The following is a 22,249-nucleotide window of genomic DNA, read 5'->3' on the forward strand; positions in this document are numbered from 1 at the left end:
ATTATGCGCGGTAACATCGTAATAAGGGTAGTAAGAAAATTTTTCGTTGATGATAAGATGAATAAGAAACGAATAGAAAAGAGAATAAGAAGAGGTTTGCTTTTGCCAAGGTTATACTTACGTTATTTCGCCTCTCAGTTATTAAGATAGAAAGGAAGGGAAATGCAGTAACGGGAAATGGGGTGGAGAATGAGGAGAAGAAAGGATAGGAGGTTGGGAAAATGGTTTGGTATATAAGGAGACAGTGGTTACGTTAGTGGTTGTAGAAGGTAGAAGCATAGAGAGGTCCACTCGACCTCCTTAAACTCACGAGCTTATACGGGAGAGCGATTTCGTGACCCTTCGCCTGACCTCTCTGGCTACTCATACATCCGGACTCTTTCGAGGTTAGCTACAAGCTAACTACTATTAAGATAACGTTTTCTTTGCGAATATTTAAATCGTTTTAATTATTTTTATCTATATATGTCGAGTTGTTTGCAATTAATATTATTCCTTTAAATTCTAACTACTTAGTATGTTTTGTAATTATACAACGTTAGTCACAATAAATCATTTTTAAAACAGTTATATATTGTGTTTGAATAAAGAATCAATATTCTTAGATATAGAACCGAATACAAAAGTCATAAATTCTACGATGTCTCTTTTATCATCATGTTTTAACACAGGTAAACAACTTGATCGAAAAATCAATAATGAAATTCTAAAACTTTTTTAATTTCACGAAAGTTGCGGTTATGCTTTTAAAATATTTCACATTAAGAAGGATTAACGATAGTTATCAAGAAATCTATGAATGTGTACTAAGAGAAATTCTAAGTCATTTACTATAACTTTACCAGAATGTAAAAGATTAATAATATTAAGAAATGATATGAATTCAAAATCGGTCGATCACTTGTGTCAATAAGTAAATGGTTTGAATTAAAAGAAAATTTTGAGAGTCACTGGCTTATACCCGATAGCGAAAGTGTTCGGTATGAGTTATACGTGCAAGTTGTACGATTCCAAGCAGATGATGAGATAAACAAATTATAAATAAAACATTGAATATCGTGGCGATGTAGCGAGGCATCCATTCGCAACCATACTATACGCATTCCTCGTCATTCTCGTCGCCGTCCTCGACGTCGTCCCCAACATCGTCGTCGTCGTCGTCGTCGTCGTCGTCGTCGTCGTCGTCGTCGTCGAGCCAGAAGCGTAACGACTGCTTTGAATTTCATGAGGGTGCGAATGAATTCATGGTGGGATGGCGCAGCTGGCCCCGGAGACTCGACGACTTCAAACGCCTCCTCTGGCCTCCTCTCTACACCCTAACGCCTCCACCTCTACTCACGCCAGCAGACGAAGTAATTCGTTAAATCCTTCTTGTATGATGACTATTTTTTGTTATTCTTTCGTAATTTTTATTTAAATCTCCCTCGGAATACGCTTGAGACCGAATCTTTCGTGAAAAAAAAAAAAGAAGAAAAAAAAGAAACACTAATTGCGTTAATTGTTTTCCGACGAATATTTCTCGAATTTGATCTTTGAGTAATATCAAAAGCATGAAATGCAATAAGGATTTTCTCGTATTTTGGATTCGTTCGAAATCTAAGTAAACTCGAAAGAATATGGAAAGAGTGAGCAAGAGAGAGAAAGAGAAAAAGAGAGAGAGAAAGAGAGAGGGGGAAGAAAATCTCTATATGTATCCGGTTGATAGAAATAGGATTTGGTAGTTATAGAAGTTGGATAAAGCCGATAAAAGAGAAGTGTCCGTAAGAATCCCCAAAATCACGGTCCTAATATTCTCTCTTTCTCTTACTCTCGTTCTTCCTCCCTTTCTCTCTTATTTTCCAGAAATCCGATTAAATTGCACGAGCTTTTCCCACTCGTTATAACAAAATTTCTGCCGCCTCGTTACATCCTACTGTCGACACGCTTTGATGTTAAATTTATAACTTTCAGAGTTGTTAATCATATATTCCATGAAACATAAAACTTCATCATAATAGAACACGTGCTACGATCGAAAGAAATGAAGAACCAATAAACAAATTATTAAATTTTTTTTACGTTAGAGTGTAATTAATTCTACATATTATAATATTAACACTTGATGTTAATAATTTCATTTGGAAATAACAAAATATTTATTAATTATAAGAGATTTTCACTTATAAATATTTTAAATATGATTTAATATTTTCAAAATTCTCATATATAATCAGTTCACCGCAAATTAAATAAAACGTAAGTACTGTATATAATTAAACTTTTGCTTAAAATATCTACGTAATTCTAGATCAAAGATAATTGATGAATAACAGAATTTCATTATTAATCTCCTGTTAAAAGAATTATATTTTATTGAAATAAATCTCCCTATAGGAATGTAATATAAAAGTAAAGTTATTTTTTAAATTAATAAGAAATTCGATCGATTCAACAACATTGCAAGAAATAAATGGTATAAAACTAGAAATCTATGTTTAACACATTTTAAGAAAATTTTATGCGCGAGAAAGATCGTGATACTTCAACCCGCCTTTGTGTCTTTCCGTGTACGAACAAATTCATGTACATTTGACGTGTCGGGGATCAAGACAACAAATCCGTGACGGTAGCTCAATGTCGTTGGTCCACTGAGCCGCGACAAAACAGGATAGAAAGAGAAAAAGAGAGAGAGAGAGAGAGAGAGAGGGAGAGAGAGAAAGAGAGAAAGAAAGAGACTGAAAGTAAACGTGCGAAAGGAGAGGATCGCGAAGCGTCTCTAAGCTAGGTAGGCTTAAGGCAACGTAACTCAGCTCCGTAACGGAGCTAAAATATTTTGTCGTTGGCTCGTTATTTATCCTGCCAGAGAAAGTTGTTGTTCTCGGCAGTAGTCGTAATAAATGTCCTACAAGGCTTGCAAGCTTCTCTCGGACACTTTGGCGTTTTCGCGTGTGTGCGAGCACGTGCATCTTCGTACAGGTCGAAAAAGAAGAAAGTTCGAAATGGTACCGGTCTTGAAATCCGCGTTGTTATCTGACTTGGTCTCATCCTCTTCCTTCTCACTTTGTTTCTTGCTCTTTTTCTATTCCACCTTTCTCTTATTTCTTCTTATTTTTATTCTTCGTATATTTTTGTTAGTTTTTATACAAACAGAAGCGCCGTCTTTGGCGCTACGTCGCGATATACAAGGTGCGGGTGAGACAGAACAAAAAGACGAGAAAGTTGCTCGTTGACTTACTCGAGAGATCGTTCTTCTTCGGCGAGGATTCTCTAAACTTTTATCCTGTGCTGTTCGAAGGAAACGAAGGCTCAAAGGATTCACGCAAATTATCATCTTCCGAAGAAAGTAGATGCAGTTTTGTGAGCCGAACTCATGCACTATCCTCGTCAAAGTTTTTGCTTTTTGAAAGATTATTGATCGATCGAGCTCGGATCAACGTATATGAAGGGAAAACTACTCTCACTCCTCTCGAGTCGATAGATACTTGTTGCATTATTTCTCATATCTTTTTCAAGAGATATAATTTTTTTAAAAATCAAACAATTGATACAGAAGCAAATGAAATTAAATTCGCCGATACGATACAATATAGATTTAAAAAATTGAAATGAACCCTAAGAGATAATAGGAAATTATAGCAATGTGAAAACTGTTAATTATTATAGAAACATGAGAAAATAAATTTTTTATTACCTAAATCGATTAACTTCGGGAGAGATTTCATGTATCCTTAAATATATCTCCATTAACAACTGCCTTTTAATTCCTTTGGATGGAAATGTTACCTTAATGAAATTTAATTCATCGTCCCATCAAATACAGTCAAATTGTGTTTAAGGATAAAGAGAGACGAATGAGAGGAAAATCAGTGTTCTAGAATTTAATTCAAACATGTTCCTTTCCTGTAGAATTTAAGCGTTCACGCAACCATTGTCTTGCACTTTAAAATCTACTTATATACCACTATAAATTTTGTTTGAGTTTTCATATTATGAACAATTAATTTATCTCATCTCTATCTTATTTTTATGATTGGATGAATCGAACAAATGCGCATGCAATGAAATTGTTTGTTTTGTTTGACAAATATCTAGGAACTTATTGCTACCACTATCTTCTCTAACGAATAAAAATAATAGAAACTATAATTCTCATTCTGTTTTCTCATGTTATCAATAACAAATATTGGCATGTACGGTTCGTAGAGATGTAAAAATAAAAGAATATAAAAGGCCATTTCATAGTGGCGCGATGCTTTATCGGAACATACGTATATCCGTGCTACCTAACAATTACATTCAACAAAAAAAAAATCTAACGATAAATTTTTAAAGGATTCGTATCACTTTGTTTCTAAATTTGAACAATAGATTTAAAGAATTGTAGACTTTAATTAACGTAGTAACATATTAGTTTCAAATAATAGTTATTAGAACAAAAACAATTTGGAAATGTTAGAAAAAACGAAATGAAGTCAATGCTGTATTATTCGAATATAGTTCTACGAGCATATAAAAATTCTAGATTGCACCGTAGACCGTGTGACGTTTACAGAAAGAGAGAAAGGGAGAGAGAGAGAGAGCGAGAGAGAGAGAGAGAGAGAGAGAGAGAGAGAGAGGTAGTAAACGCTAAACGAAATAGCAGGATTGTAATGATTTTATCGTTGTATTATATCGGGTAGAGTGAGTATAGAGTAGGGGCTGTGATACGCGTGAAAGGCGATCCTATTTCACCCCCGAATGAACGCACTCGAATTGATCGTGTTGACCGATCCGATCGAGATACCGTAGTTACCGTTCTCACCCCGATACTCGCTCGACCTTCCGCACCCCTTTTTTTATTGCACGCACGCTTTCCTACAGAACAATTCGGATCTCCGAGAAGATCGACAGCGTGCTATACGCTATTTTTTTTAATACAATTTTTATTAACAAAATCGTTTGGCAATACATTTTTTTTTACAGTTTAATACGAACATGACATGGTCGATTGTATGTTTCATTTCTACTTTTTCCTTCGATAAACATAAAATTTTGAATTATAAAATATATGACAAAACTAATGCGAAGAACATTATAGCTATTTTTTAATTTCAGATAAACGAATGGAGAGAGAATTTTCAAACTATTATTTTCAATAATATTTCAAAATCACATGTCAAAATGTAAACAAACTTATTGTTTACGATTGATTACGATTAACAGATTAACAGAGAATAAACATGAATGAAGAAATAAATGTTAAAAAAGAATGGAGAGATATTAAGATTTCGAGTGTTAGAAAAAAGAGATTTTTTGAAATAGGGTCATCGATACTGGTGATTAGTTAGATTTTCAACATATATTGACGCAGAAAATTGTTCTCGAATCAGTTTACGACAGTACCAATCGATCGATCATGCGGAGATACACGCATCGAAAGAGAAAGAAAAATAAAAAGAGGGCTCCTGAGTTCTCGTTGCTGACTAAGCGTTATTGCATTTTTTCCAATTAGTCCTTATCGCGTCGGATTATTGCAAAGATCGGAAAGGCGGGAGGTTGTGCGTGGGAGAAGAGAAGCACGTTATTACGTTTTCCACGCGAGGAATTACGTTTGCCGCGGATCAAAATTGCAATTAGATCGATAAACGAGAATAAAAGGAGGAAGAGAGAAAAAAACGCATAAATAAAATGATATGTATGTGAAAGAAAAAGAGACACATTTGATTTGATTCTCTATAATAATTTTAACTTTTACATAAAATTCAAATATTATATTTGATGACAATTAAAAAGAAGCATTATACCGTACGCACTATTAAATTTATTTTATCAAGAGCAAACGTTAATAACGCTAAATTAATACCTCTATTATAAGAGAGCTTTTTTAAATAGAAAAACATGTATGGACCTGCGGCATTTTAGAAAAATCTGCAGTAAGATATTGCTGTCATTCGGATCAACGTGTTCCCGGTACGTATATGTGTTATTATCCGTAACTCCCTCAGCTTTTAACAGTACACGATCCAATTATTACGGTTTTACTAAATGAGAACGCGTAAGAAGAGTCACCGTTTGTCCAGTCTCATGCTAATCCTACAACGACAGGAAAAATGTACATTTTCATTCTCGACGGTATAAAAAAAGAAAAAAGAAAAAAGAAGACATTACAGTTTAATCTCTTTCAAGAAAATTTTATTCTGCATTTTCACTTGGCACGAAGTTATTTGATAATTTTTCAAAAGATATCTCGAACGATATTGACGTTTCGTTAAAATAATTAAATATATTTCTTCAATATAATGATACAAATATAAGATTGAAAGTAATATATATACTCTTGCAAGGTAATACATAATAGCATGCATTAGAGACTTATATGCAAAAAGATAAAATCTAGAGGTAATAAAAGAATGAATAAAAGTACTTTTTAAGGGAATACAACCGAGTCAAAGATTAGTAAAGTGTTGAGTTTGCAGAGCGTACTTAATGTTGTTTAATACGACTGCTCGCTCTCATATTTTATCAATGGCATAGATTTCTCAAAAATTGCACGTTATTTTCAAGGTACACGTATCGATCCCTGTATCGAAATTAATCGTACAATGCCAATTATAAATTAAAAATAATTGAGTTGTATAACAAATAAATATATTCTTAAAATATATGTAAAAATTATACAACTATAGATATTATATGAGCTTCTACAAGTGTTGCTTATTTTCTTAGCAACGACTAATTAGATATGATATTTTATCAGCAACGATGCTAATTATTCTTTTATCTGGATTTTGAATACAACTTAGTAGTTATGTGTAGTAATGATTGAAATTTTAATGGACAATTAATTAATCGCTTTATATTAACGATCTAAGGAGAAAATCGTTTACATAATGATTTTATTTTATAATTTTATTTACAAATAAATCTATCTATTAAAGACCGAATAATTATAGAAAGTAGCAGCTAGTATTTTTCGTCTTTCATTTTTAATAAAACAAAAATTGAAATTGATGCAGAAGAAGCACGATTGGGATAACGATTGAAAAAGAAAAAAAAAGTTAAGATTATGACAAAGAGAAAGAGAACAGAGAAGAAAAAAAAATTAGCACAGCGCCTGAGTTGACTTAAATATATCGGAAGTTAAAAAAGTGAGTCATTTTTATTAGTGCTGATCGTTCGAAGCTAGTTACGCGAAAACGATACCGCTACTTTTAGATACCCTTCCGTTTAATTAGCCCAATTAAATTTAATAACTCTACTACTCGACCTACGAATTCATATCGAAGGAATATTTGCAAACTATACCAAACCGTACTTATTTGTTTAAAAAATAAATTTTACCGTTTATCCGAAGTGCTGAAAAATAATTTTCCTTGCATATTTTCTTGGAATAATACAAATTATTAATAAAAACGTTTATTAAGAAATCTGCAATAGGAATAAATACGACGATTTGATTCCAGCTTAAATGAAAGATAAGAAGATTCGCATTTGAAAAGCAATTAAAAAGATCTTAAAGCTCGACAGATGACAATTACTTAAAAGATTTCCATTTAGACTTTTGTACTACATATCTAAGGGATGAAGCAGATACCTTATGACTTTATCGATCGGAACAAATACGCAAATATTGTCACGCTTCGTAAATTGTAAAAACAACAGTCCTTGCTGAGCGACGAATTTATGGATCGTAGTTCCGTTGAACGACCATTCGACCTTTTCCGTCTATGGACACTATGGTGATGCGATGGTGAATGACCGGTGGGTGGCACTCAGCGTTTTCACTCTTGCGTCGTGTCCGTTTCCGTTTTCAAGTAGGCGCACATGTGCGTCAATGCGTATTCGCTTTTTTCACGATTCAGAGAAACAGGAAGTTACGGACTCATGGTCGTTTATACGATAAATATTACATTTAGCAATAATGTAAGATTCTAATTCAAATAATATAAAGATTATTGAAAATAACGATTTAAATATCACCATTAAAAATGGATATAAGTGAGAAAAGGGTAGATAAGATACAGCTTAACATGTTTTATTCTTTTCTGCTTTTTTTTTTTTTTATAGATCATTATTGATTATCTTAATACTTAAGTCTTTTAGGATCTATGAGATATCATCGGAGTTAGATCATTATCGACTGTTAGTTCATTTCTCGATTATCTCATATATTTATAAACTTTCTTTGATTGTAAATTTTGATCGCAAATTAATTATAACTTACATATTTTTCATAGTGATTGTCTTTAACTCAATGAGGATCAATCAATGATACGTTTAAATGTTATAATAATTACAAAAATCATATTATTATTTTAGTCATTAATAATGATAAATTTAGCCATCATAAATAATCTGCTTTTTTTTTTTACCCTAAGCTGCAATAAGGAAAGTACTTACTTACCTACTTACCCAAAGGAAAGAAAAAAAACCCGATTGCTATGGCCACGAAATTGTTATAAAGAAAATGCAAATCATTATCGAAGACTTAAAATCGTTAATAATTTACATTTGAATAAGATTGGTAGCAGGAATATCATCAAGGAAGTTAGAGTTCGATAGGCTTCCTGCTCGATCGCAACGCTTGACGTAAAATTATGAGGTGGAAGAGTTTCAAATGGTAAGACGTTGTCATCCTCCTTTTTCTCTTCCATCTCTTCCACTTTCTGCTATAGGGTGGTCCTTTCACGAATTTTGCCGCTCGCTTAATTTTGGCGTCGCTTTAGGCGTGGTCCCTCAGAGACCTCCTCTCTGCAGGATGGATCCGCATGAGGGTGGCTCGATGGAGTGGAGCCACGCTTTATTTATTTTACCAACATTTTATCCCCAGGCTTACCTAGTAAGAGGGGTTTCTTCTGCTTCTCGATTGTACGCTAGAAGGGAAACTCAAACCTTCGTCGTTCAATAAATCGACGCCGTTAGATAGGACGATTGTTTTTCGAGGTCACCTGGACACATCACGATGGAAACAGCCTTTAGATGGATATTTTTATTTCTTTCTTTTTACTATTCTTTACTTTCATGTTACAAGAAAATGTTCACCCATCTCTTTACTTTTCTCTTTTCAAACCACCAAACCGATCGTCAAAGATTCATCATAAAATCACAATTCGAAAGATTCTACAAATATCGAGACTGATAATATTTGTCAGATTTGTGTTACATCTAGGAATATGACGAATATCAAAATGTATTGAAACAGTAAAGCGAAATTCGATATATATATATATATATATATATATATATATATATATATATATATGTATATATAATATATGTTTGGTCGAAAATCAAAAATAAAATACACGTGCGTAATCATTGCAAATGATTCCACAAATAATTAACGCGTGAATTATGGTAAATAGAAATGCATTGACGAATCGATCAGCGAGGAAAATGCCAGTTGTTATAAAGTACATTTTGACACAGAAAACCGACATTTATAAATGATGAAAGAACGCGTTTTCACAAAGGCACATCGACGTATCGTATTATGAAGAGCATTATCGAGACGGTGAATTATGATGCATGACATTTTCTACGCACGAAGAATTTTTCTACGACGGCTCACACGAAGAACTTGAAGGTGCATATTTTATGAGATAATACATGAGAAACTACCGGCCATCTTCTTTCGCCTTTACGAAAAATTCTATCGATAAGCGATGCCGAAAAGACGTTCACGCTACGTCGAACAAAAGAATTCGCGCACTAATTACATTTCTTTGGATATTTTCTTTGATAATTAATTAGGGGCCACGTTTAACTAGCTCTTTGCGCTATGTGACTTTTCTCCGCACCATTACCGCATCTTTTTTACGCGTATTATATACCTACGATAAAGAAGAGTTATTGTTATTACCTTCCTTACTTTTGTTCTCTATGCTTTTACATCGACGATGATGCGGCGTGGACTCGATCTTTCAGCATAAAGTGTTCATAAATATTTACACTACACTTTCGAGCGCAACAACCTGATACACAAAAGTCGTAGAAATTCTGAATACTTTTTCTCGATTAATCTAAAAAAATTGAACTAAAATATAGAAGGAGGGCTCGTTTGTATTTTAATCCATATATTTGATATCGGTTTATAATTCCACGTTCCTTTGCTCGAAACATTAAGTTTCCGTTGAATCCAAGAGGAATTAGAGTCGGAGAGGTAGGCGAAAGGCGGATGCAAGCACTTATCGATAGTTGGCGAGAGCACGAAAACGCGAGGGTTGTGCAGAACGGAAGGATTGAGAAGGAGGAGAAGAGAGAGGTAGAGAATCGGTATCGAAATTGAGACGCGACAGTTAACCGCGTTATCTGGCAACAGCTGGCCTGATTGGTGGGCTTCGTGGTAGAGCCCAATGGTGGTGGGCTTCGTGGTGATGTTGGAGTTGGTGGTGTCGGCGGTATCGGTGTCGATGGTGTTGGTCGTGCTGTCGGTAGTGCTGTCGGTGGTAGTGGTAGATGAGAGTCGAAGAGGTAGCAGGAGGAACGACGTCAGTGAGGGTTCAGTGAAGTAGGAGGGAGGATGAGCCAGCGAGCGAGCGAGCTATCTCGTGTCAGTAGGATGTTGCCAGTAACGGAGCCTATCTCCCTTCTTCGCTCTTCACCCTTCCGAAGGCTCCATCCAGGTGAGAGAGCGCGTATACGTAGAGGTCTACGTAACGCGCACCGAGGGTGGGTTTAACAAGCGATCTTATCTGCTCAGATGAATGCCAGCCGGCCCTTGCCCTCTTCGCCCTGCTCCCTGCACCTTGCTCCCCGCAATCTACTGGTCTACCCTCTCTGGGTCTCGATCCTATCTTCCGAGGCCGGTTTGTATTGCCCACGAATACGCGAATCAGAAAGCATGCGCGAGGCAAGTGTTAGACTTTTCGAATAATAAGAACGACGCTCTTAAGAGACTAGGTAAGCCAAAAAAAGTCTAAACTATTTGAATACTTATTTAACATTTTTCAAATAAATTAAAGATACATAGATGATATGAATTTTCTTAATTTTCGGTCAAAATCAAAATCAAAGACAAGGGAAACGTCTCGGAGAATAAAACACCGTCTATCACTACATTTACGAGAAAGTTATTTCTAACGATGAAAGATTCGTAGAATGGAGTAGGAAAACGTGGCAAGTATTTCGCGGTTAAATCGTATGTTTCGGCAACAAAGATGAAGTAAGAACGTTTTCCGTCGGTCCTTGGTCGTACTGTTAGGCGCAGAAAACGTAGCATTTTTGACGAGAACAACGACACTGCCTCCGCGAATATCGTCAGGTTCTTCTGCTTCTCTCTCTCATTCTCTCTCTCTCTCTCTCATTCTCTCGGTCACTTTCTCGTTCTCTCGCTAGCGCGCGCGATCTCTTTTCTTTTCTTTTCTTTTCTTTTCTTTTCTTTTCTCTCCTCTTTTTTATAACGCAAATTTCTCACCTCCTGTACATAGCGGAACGTTAACCAAGCCCATTAATCTCCAGCTACCCTGAAGTTTCTCGTTTCGGAGTGTACCCACGTGCCCGTTATAGAGGAGGAAGGACGGGAAGGTAATTAAAACATGAATAAATAAAGGTCGTGGCGTAAATCCCACGGTCATGGAAACGACCGAGGATTCGCGAATGAGAACGAAGAAAAAAGAATGGAAGAAGAAGTAAAGGGTGGATAGTATAAGAATTGAAAATATAGGATATAGTTTTGACGATGCCACATACAATAGGAATTAATTTTGTAACTGCTAATATTACAAAGTCTGTCAAACTAATTTGTTTCTGTAATAAGACGGTGAACAAACAAACAAACAAAAAAAATTAAATATAATCGATTTGAATTTTGAAAAGAAATTTTTATGATAATAAATTCCTTGGGAAATAAAATTATTGATAGTGAAACATTTTTACGTTATTGAATGAATATCCATTGTCTTGGATATAAATATCTAATATCTAATTTTATTCTATTCTTCAAATTCGAAAATCGTTTCATTACTTCTTACGATTCTACAAATATTTTCTTAATGACATATTATTCAAACATTATACATTTGTTACATTTCAAATGTTGTAGTAATCATAATTTATAGATCGAAGACGTTTAGCAAGAGACAATGGAACGACATTGTAGATTCGAACAGAATACTACTTCGTGATAGGTCGCAACAGCTGCTTTTGATCGTTTCCCATCGAGTCGTAAGACAAGGGGAATGACCTATGCTTGTATGGATAATCGATTCCTTCCTGACTCGCGGTAGATCCAATTACGATCATCGGCAAGTTAATGGAGTGGAAAGACGTTCGCCATTTCCGACGCTTCGATGCGCAGCTTCCGAGATCGTTGAGACGTCTGTATTGGTCTTTATCGTCGATCGAAAGATACATGATGTTCTAAACAATTGCCTTACAAAAGAATTATCCGTTTATCATTTGTCTTTATTTTTAAGATGATAAGATAATGAGTTAATGGAAAAGATATAATCGATCGATCAGTACGTGGTTAGTAAGAATCGTGTGAGCTTAATGTTAGCAAGCTATTCGTTCCAATTTCGATTAATAATGACCGTACAAAATGCGTTCTCAGCTTATCAAAATTCAATCGGGATCGTTTTACGAACGAAGGAAGAGCTTTCCATGGACGGTAAGATACGGCTGATTCACTTGTCCTCATGAATATGTATAGCGTTGTCGGTTTCTACCCTGGTACGCCGCAGTCATCATTCTTAATAACCAGTATTACAAGGCCGATAGTGCTATTGGATTCTCCCCTTTCTTTTCTTTCAACGCGAAAGAAGACATCGTAAAACACTCGAAAATTATATTATCTTCGTAATGTCCGAATCGATATTTCCCTTTACTTATAATTGAATTTATATTAATAGCGCCTAAAATAATAACGATTTTCAATCAACTAGTGACGCGGGTTCTCTTAACAAGGATTAGTTTTGTTTTGGTTCGATCTTATCGATGCTATAATTATTTTTAGGCAGAACGATCAGATGAAATCTGTGAATATTTCTGATGTCCAAGTTACTTTTATGAAACGAATAAATGGGACGGACGTCACGATAAAGATGATGACAACGAAGAGAAAAGAAATAAGAATCGCAGGCGTTCCATTCGTAAAAGAGAGAGAAAAAGAGAGAGAGAGAGAGAGAGAGAGAGAGAAGAAAGAAGAACATGCATTGCGACGTTTTACTTTAACAACGCTCTTACCTTCTACCTCCGTTCATAATGCGAATGTCATCGTTATTATCGTTCTGTCCATTGTGGAAAGGTAACGAGCTACGGTTTTTACAACATAGCCCTTTTATACGTGAATATATGCTCTTCGTTCTTGGTATTGATAAAGTTGATTCATGGAAAAGCTTAAATTAATAAAACGCATTAAGAAATCGCCGATTACAAGCGTAGATTTTTATTTGCAAAAATGTACAAATAATAGTTATGAATTTATTCATTTATTTCTAAAATAACTCAGCATCGATTTGATATTCTCTCTTTCGATCTTTATGTCATTCGGACAAATATGAAATATATTGGTATGTTGTTTAAGGAAAGTAAACGAAAATAAATAATCACAGTCATCTTTATTTATATGATTTCTAACTTTAATCTTCGTCTAAAGACGTATTATTGTTTACGAATGGAATGTATTGATCCATGTGTAATAAAATATACCGTGAAAGAAAAACTTTCTAAGGTAATTGAAAAAATATTACTCGAAATTACTTGTATCTTTTTCTAAACCATTAAAACCCGTGTAGAACATTTCTAATGTTATTAAATTTTTCGTATGCACATTAAAATCAATGGACACATTAGCGCCGTACAGAGCTATATTTAATATTCTACAAAATTCCCAGCGAATTTTTTTACCGGTAGAATTTTATTCCTACGAAAAGCTGTGCGAGACGAAATGGAAAATACGCTCGCTGGACAAAGCAGAATAATCGCAGTGTATTGAAAAATTTCGAAATTCATCGACGATCGCAATGAACGTTTCTTTCGCGATTAATCCATCCGGAAAACTTCGATATATGATTCCATCTATAAGATTGTCTTTGATCATTCGTTTTCTCAATATATATCATGAAATGATCATTTTGTTCTCAGGCATTCACATACCGCACGATTTCTTTGGTAAATAGTTCGAATTATTTATTTTAAAAATAATTCAAAATTAATATGCTTTTCGATCGTGGATTTTTTTTTTTTATTGAAAGCATAAACTTACTTTTATATATATATATATATATATATATATATATATATATATATATATATATAAAAGAAAAATAAAGAGAAAGAGAATGCTTGGTTCAAATAAAATGAGAAAAGCGGCTTAATTAATTTGCTCGATGTTCATTATGTTTCTCTTTTGTAAATTGTCTCTACCCTTCGAGTTTGGTAAATTGAATTCGATGATTATCAACTTATCGAACTATCGAGCTAATTTTTCTTTTGATTCAATAAAATTGCATAATAATATTTCATTAGGTCAATAAGTCTTATTGATATAGAAAAAATAACGTAAAGATAGGAATTCAGTTGTTAATTAGGTTATCATATACCATTTTATCTTTATTGTATGTTTCATATTATTGTTAATAATCATTAAAATCTTTTATTTATAATGTGCTTATCAATTATGTTGATATATATATATATATATATATATATATATATATATATATATATATTAATTTTGGCAATTGAGATATATTATAAATTTCATCAAGATCTGATAAGCAAAGAATAAAAAAATTCTATTTAATATACGATCCTGTAGAAGGAAGAAAAGCATCGATTCTTATGGACTAGGATTAATTACATATGATGTATTAATGAGCGATCGCGTTCCTTTGAATGGAAACTAACGTGTCCTATGGGCGTGCAGGTGAGAGTAATTATGATGGAGTGACTTGCAACTTTCTATGACGTGCCAGCGTTGGTATCTCTCAGAGAACTTCACGGTTCTACACTGTATAACTGACTATGGTATTACGTTTTACGAGCAGTTGGATATATTTTTTTGATATTCCCAGTAATCTTTTAATATTTATGGTAAATTCATCGAGTTATCGAACAGACATACATTTTCAATAATCAATGGGAAAAAGTAAAAAATGTATAATATAAATTCATTATTACATATAAACATATATAGAATGCTTTATTACGTATCATAAAACAAAAAAGGAATTCTTATTCCATGATAAAATGAATAAATTCTCAAAATGAATAAAATCTCAAGTATATATCGCTAATTGTTCGTTTTTTATCTTATTCTTTATTTCAAGAAAAACAAAGTATGAGCATTGTTTGCTCGTTGTGCTAAAACTCGAAGGAAAGGTATTTTGTTGCTCGTAGTAGTTAACGTTGTAGTTTCTATAGCAAGGTGTTCCTATTCTTTCGTACCAGCATCGCAGAATATTCGCGTGCCCAACATAGCGGATAAAAAAGCGAATAAAAAAGCGAATAGCCGGGCAGTAGGGCAGAACCAATTATCCTCGTTAATTTCGTCCTTTTTTCAAATATAAACTTGCTCTAAACAAAGTTTTCTACTTAAAACTACCACGTGAAGTTACGGGAAAGAAACTTTCTCATATTTTGCGGAAAAAGGATTGCGTAGGACGAGTGAATGGTTGCATTTTCATGAAAAATATTTCAATATCTGATATGAAATTTTATAGATTTCCCGTACCATTTACAGCGATATTTCATTAAAATTTTAAACATATTTATTTACGGTCTATGGTCTAGCAATTATACTAGTTAACATTATATATAAAATATAGTCTCTTTGTGAAAGAGATTTCTATTGCATTTAATATAATTCTCAATCTTTTTTATGGGAAATTGGGCGATTTGTGTGACTTTAGGATAAATTCTTTTATCTTATATATTCTAAATAAATATTAATTATTCTGATAAAAATCTTAGAGGTTTGTTGCGTTAAATACTTAAGAATCAGAATAAAATTAATTATCTACAGGACTTAAATTCATTTCGTTTCTGATATTTTAAATATTTACAATAGTCTATAATCATCAGAAACGATGTGAACATTTGGATAATTCGGAGCACGTTCACACGTGATGGTTCAATATATGTAAATACTTACACGTGAGTGTTACAAGGAGAATGTGACTTTAAATATCGATTATTGTATCTTATATCGATTATTGTATGGATACATTCGTGTATATTGATAAATATGTTATCGCTAAGACTTAAAATAAGTGATCGTCGAGAAATTTTATTAATAGGAAAATAACTAGAACGAGGGTAGCATATTGTATCAAATTTTAGTGCGATATTCGAAAGTCTTTCCATATATCTAAGCGAAAGATTTTCTCGCCTCTCTGTACTTTTGGTAATAATCTTGTAAACATGGATTATTTTTGATCTGACGTAACTTTAAAAATTCATCTCTAGTAAAAATTGTCTCATAAATATGTCAAGAGTGAAAAATTTTGCGTAATAAAGTATTCACGATAAAAATATTTTAGAAATTATATTATCTATATAATATATAAACGAATTCGTCAGTACCTCAAAGCAAAACGAAAGTCATAAGGAATATAGTATGTAGGGCGTATGTTGACGATACTAACTACGTGCGAATATGGACGTTGACGGTCGCATAAGCGTTAGTATAAACACGATGCGAGGAAATAGGAAAGCTCGGTGGCGCGTACGTACGCGCTGCGTAGATACGTTATACGCAGATTATATGCACGAAGCGACGGCACGCACAAAACGGAGATTAATAACGCCGTAATTCGTTGGCCAAATATTTATTTCGTGTTTAATTAATCGTTAGCTTTTAATGGCCTTCCCATATTTCTTGCTTGTTTGACCGTCTGCCCGTGCATCGTGGCTATTCTATTATAAATTATAGCGGAATACTATTAGGCGCCTCTGCTCCTGCCGCTTTTATCGGTGCTCCGCATGAATTACTATCATCGACCTTATTCGTTCTATCGATCGTCCTTCTAAAAAACCGTAAAATAATGAACGTTACGATGGGAATTCAACGATGACACGGATTCTTATGATTCCATAATAATGTACCATCATCAATTACTTATATCTTATATATTTACATCTATTGTCCGTGTTATATATGAAGATTATGCTTGAAAACAAACATAAAATTATATTGTATCCTTGTATTTGAAAATATTTTGAAAGGATCGAAGAGAATTACAAGATCGTAAAGCTATTCCTTTCTTAAAGAATTCGTGACAATATAATAGTTCGGATGGTTCTTCTTTACATGGCGAAATACTACCACGGCGACTATCAAGTCATAGTCACGCTAGCACTACTAATTGCATGTCCGACTAAAGTATATCACTATCCTGACTATCCCTTATTCCCACCCAATGTACTGAATTCGTTTTCGTTGCACGTACTACTATTCGCTATTCTTCTCTAGCTATCAGTCATTTTCTATTTCGTCCTTTCTATACAAGGTATACCCTTCTTCTTCTTTTCTATTGGACAAACTTCGTCCCTAGATATATATTTCTCTTTCGTATCGTATTACGTACACTTTCAAAGTCGTACTATTGCTTCTAGGAAAATCAAATCTCTTCTTTATTCGGACTACGTACAGCTTTTGATGTAGTCTCTTCTTCTTTTTTCCTCTCGATAATTTTCCCTTTTTTTTTTTTTCTTTTCTTTTCTATGAAAAATTTCAATATTATAACTACACTAACTAATCGTATTCGATTTTATCTTTTCCTAATTTAGCAAAAAAGAAAAACAATAGGTAACTGTTGAAAAAGATTAACTATCGATTGTTTTAAAGGTTATCCTTTGTTCTAAGTAAAATCGTATGGTAGGCCATTTCCTGCTTTTCTTTTTTTGTCTATCTATCTGTCTCGCTTCTTCCCTCTCTCTCTCTCTCTCTCTCTCTCTCTCTCTCTCTCTCTCTTTCTCTCTGTCTCTCTCGCTAAAACCAATACAAATTGAATTTTATGAAAACCACTATTTACCTTTGACCGATCACTGCGTACTTTTTCGCTTTGTATCTTTTCCCTTTCTGCGTTCGTTTCTTCGACATATGTCCGTTTTATTTCATCGCCACATTCTATACCATATAACCACATTCTATTTGACTTCACTTCGATAGCTTTCCACCCTTCCTTCCATTTCTTGCCTAGATCTTTCTTTTTTCTTTCCTTATTCTCGTATCGATTTTTCCATCCTCTCACGTCTTTTATATCTCTTTTTTTATCTTTTTATGAACAAGCACCCCCCACCGATTAATTTACCGAGCAAGTGTGAACAATGCGAACATAAACGTTTCTTTTCTTTTCCTTTTGCGCATTATTGGAAATCAATGAAATCATTTTTCTCCATTAGCCATTTTTTGATCTTGTATTCTCTTTCAAATATTTATAGTAAAAGAAAGAAAAAAAAAAAAAAGTAAAGAAAAGAAAAGAAAAGAAAAGAGAAGAAAAGAAATCGAATAGGAGTGTGCATATCGCATAAGAGCATTGAAAATGATTATAAACTGTCTCTGGCCTTTATTATCGCTGTCATCGTCGTTATATCGGCTTTCGATCAATTCCGAATAAATTCAAGCAACAGCGCTACAATCTCATTTGCGTATCTATACTTGTGCTTCTATAGGGACACATACGCACACATACCGAGTGTTCTCCTTCGATAACATAATTCACGCTTTCGTATCGATCGTACCCAGCGATCCCGTGACGGAAAACTTAAGGCCACTTCCTAGCGAGCTTTCCACGCAAAAGGTCGTTGGTTGGTACGTCTAACCAAAGATATAGCGATATCTTTGTTCATTTATATTTATTATCTTCTTAAAGATATTATTGAGAATAGAAATGGAATGGAAATTTTTGTGGTTAGTAAAGTCTCGTTAATTATATAACGTACGAAGATAGAATCGAAAATATTTCTACTTTAATCCTACTTTGACAAGATATGTTTTGTTCGATGGAAATTTATTATAATAAGAAAACAAGTAAAAGGCATTTACAGAGATTATCATGCGAAAAGTTCGACATCGCCAATTAGTGAAATTTTTTCCGAGAAAATGGAATCTCTCGCATCTCGTCGATCTAAAAAAGGAGTGAAGGGGTGATTTGAAAGGTGAGGAAAGGATAGGTAGATAGGTAGGGTGGATGGAGAACGCTCGCTTACGCGACACTCGCGCTGGTGCGTGCCGATGCACAGGCAACGCGTACGAGTTTTAACGAGTGGCCACTCGACGTCGTACAGCTTTGTTAATGGTCCGCAAACCTATGCGTTACACGAACGTCTAAGTACGCGCGCGTCCGTTATTTGCTGTGTACGACTGGAATAGAGAAAAAACGCTCGGATACTGAAGGAGGTCAGCCACAGAATTAAATGTGTTGAAAGAAAAGAAAAAATTTAGTCTAGAAAAAAAAATCTAGTCTGGAAAAAATTAAGCGACGCAATTACTGAGGATCGTATACTGGGTAATTATATTCGTAACAGAGCGAAAACATTCCGCGATTCCTCAATTATCACGGTAGAATGATAGCGGTTTCGAAATTTCTAATCTTCCCGTATTTCTTTTCTTCTTAAAGTGAGCGTAGAATTCTCAATGGGCGTATAGTAATTATAAGGAGAAATCAAGTGTCTCGTTTGAGTAAAGAACGAGACTATAATGAGGATCGAAAGAGATTGGAAAAATATGGCCGTCGCTAGAATAGGTTGCACCCACCCGAGATAGATTTATAGCGTGCTTCGAAATCCGCTTCAATGTTAACGTCCCTGAATTGCAGTATGATTGCACTCGTGACACATGTCTACAGATGCCTGATTATGATGGATGAAACTGTTAAAAAACGTATATATCTACTAACCTGTCTTTCCACTTTCCCCGTTGCGTAGTATTATATTAAATTTATTATATTTTATTATATTAAAGTATTAAAAATTGAAACCTGTTTAGAAATAGAGAAAGAGACTGTATATACTCAATGTCTTAGTTATAAAAACTCAGTGTATGGATTCATTAACAAGTAGCAACATGAATTGAAAATCTAATGTTTATATATATGTATAACCAATTATAAATCGAAGCAATGTTATTACTAAGAAGAAGTTCGACGTATGAATCCAATTCAGGTTGCAAGTTTCTCGAACGATGATTAACTAGCAGCTTGTGCAATGTCGAAATAGGGCGACATGCTTCCCGAATGAGATTTCTGGCTGACAGTAGCAACTTCATAGTACAAGTTGAACGTCTACCATGAGGAGCCAGAAACGATGAAATGAGGAACGAGAATAACTCAAAGGACTTCTCATAAATACATAAGTATATTTACGAGAAGTCGATGAACCGGTTTTCAATCGTAAACTGATTCAAGCCAATCACCCATCTTCGAATAGTTTCAAACATAGTTCACGCACGTTTACTACACAATTTCAAGTAAAATCGATGCAAAATGATGATACGCTAGTACGCTATTGATTCTACGTCCATTGGCTAACAAATTTTCGTGTTGGTCGACTCGGACGACCTTGCCACCTCTTTCATCGATTGGTACCACTTTCAAATCGATAATATTCGCCGCGAGACAAATATTAGACTTCAATATTACTGGATTAAATGTTGAACGTCGAACTAACTGATAACATGGAGGAATCAAGATGAGAGAAATGCAGCATTCGGGATAAAATAATGTGTTTGCACGATCAAGCATTCGCCAAATAGCGATTCAAATCGTTATGTTCGAAAAGAGTATCACGGAATAACTCACTTATGTTTCATCATCGTACTCTATACGAAGAGAAAATACTATTTCTGTTCGAATATTATGAGAAACGACTATATACATTTGAATTTACTCAAAATGAGAATTTCATACACCTACTTATGAGAAACATGATATTTATGTGAAAAGAAACGATCAAATTCAAAATTATTAAATTGAAAGCTACACGTTTTTTTTTCTTCTTCTTTGCAATAAACACGAAGGAATGATTCTGAATAAACCCTTCCTATCTTTAAGGATTAGTGCGAAGTGTAAGTTCCACGTGCTATATAAATACGAAAGGAATGAGGGACGGTGAAATTTGAATAACAAGATTTCTGTAGGTCCTTTTAACTAGAAACTACATGTTTATTCCTACGTGTTAAGACATAAGTATGGTACAAGCAACACTCTCGTAACATGATTATATCGTACTATATTATATAGAATCCTTACTAAGCCAAATTATGAAGTAATATAAATAAAATGAATATGTAGAAATAAGTATTATGAAGACAAGATTATTAAGATTTTCTATATTTTTCAAGACATATTATTTCGAAATTGTATTTTCAAAACATCGTATTATAGGAGGTTTGATATGGAATCGTTTGAAATTACCGTTTAAAAGATTAATTCTTCTATATGACACTTGGAGAAATCTTTGAGAGAATACTTCATAAATAATTATGTGTAGTGGTGGATACCAGCAGACAAGGGTTGATATAACAAAAAGAGGAAAGGAAAGATATTATGAGTTCGTCGAATAGCTTTCAAAACTAACAAGAGAAAGTTCCTACCTTGGAAATTGTAATTTTAATGAAACTTCGTGAGTATATACAAGAAAGTCGAGTTTGATAAAAAAAAAAAAAACAATTTTTGTTTCGTCAGAAATTTATTTTAAGAGGGTGAAATCACACCTTCAAATTTTTTGAACTTCTCATTTTCTCGAGATAACCATCCAACCGTATGGAATACAAACTTCGTATATAAAAATTGCATGATATTTCAAATCTTATTATATTACGAAAAAGTAATATTTAAAATATTTGAGATTTTAATTAGATAATTTACCTACGTATCACGTCATACGAAAGGAAAATTTAAGGAATATCAGCTAAGTATTGTATTAAATTCTTTATTTACAAGAAGATAGAACGTTCTATGTACTTTTAATTGCCATTTGATTAATATATATAGCGCGATAGTTTGGAAAAAAAATTGTGATGCAGATTTCCATTTACTGAAAGTTAAAATTAGTTATCTGAATCTAATGACGTGTTCATAAAAATCAACAATTGGATTAAATTTTGCACAAATAGACTCGTTTAAGCGTAGAACGAATTTATATCGAATTAGAATTACGTTCCGACGAATCCGGCAATGCGCGCGAGCGAATACTAACCAAGCGAGAAGAAGAGAGAATAGGGAGAGAGAAAGGATTTATTGCCAGGTTACTGAGCCGTAAATGCAACCGGACGGGCGGAGAAAACCGCAGGAAACTCTGTCATTGCCCGTCGGTAATTTCTCTCTCTCTCTCTCTCTCTCTCCCT

At 34.0% G+C, this 22,249-nt stretch overlaps 1 protein-coding gene across 1 annotated transcript in view; it reads right to left on the bottom strand.

Annotated features, from left to right (window-relative positions):
- LOC124427551 (nephrin-like) overlaps positions 1-22,249 on the bottom strand; it is a 283,707-nt gene that overhangs the window by 224,452 nt on the left and 37,006 nt on the right. The gene's annotated exons all lie outside the window — the stretch shown is intronic.

The sequence above is a fragment of the Vespa crabro genome, chromosome 10, assembly GCF_910589235.1.
Source record: "Vespa crabro chromosome 10, iyVesCrab1.2, whole genome shotgun sequence".
Lineage (NCBI taxonomy): Eukaryota > Metazoa > Arthropoda > Insecta > Hymenoptera > Vespidae > Vespa > Vespa crabro.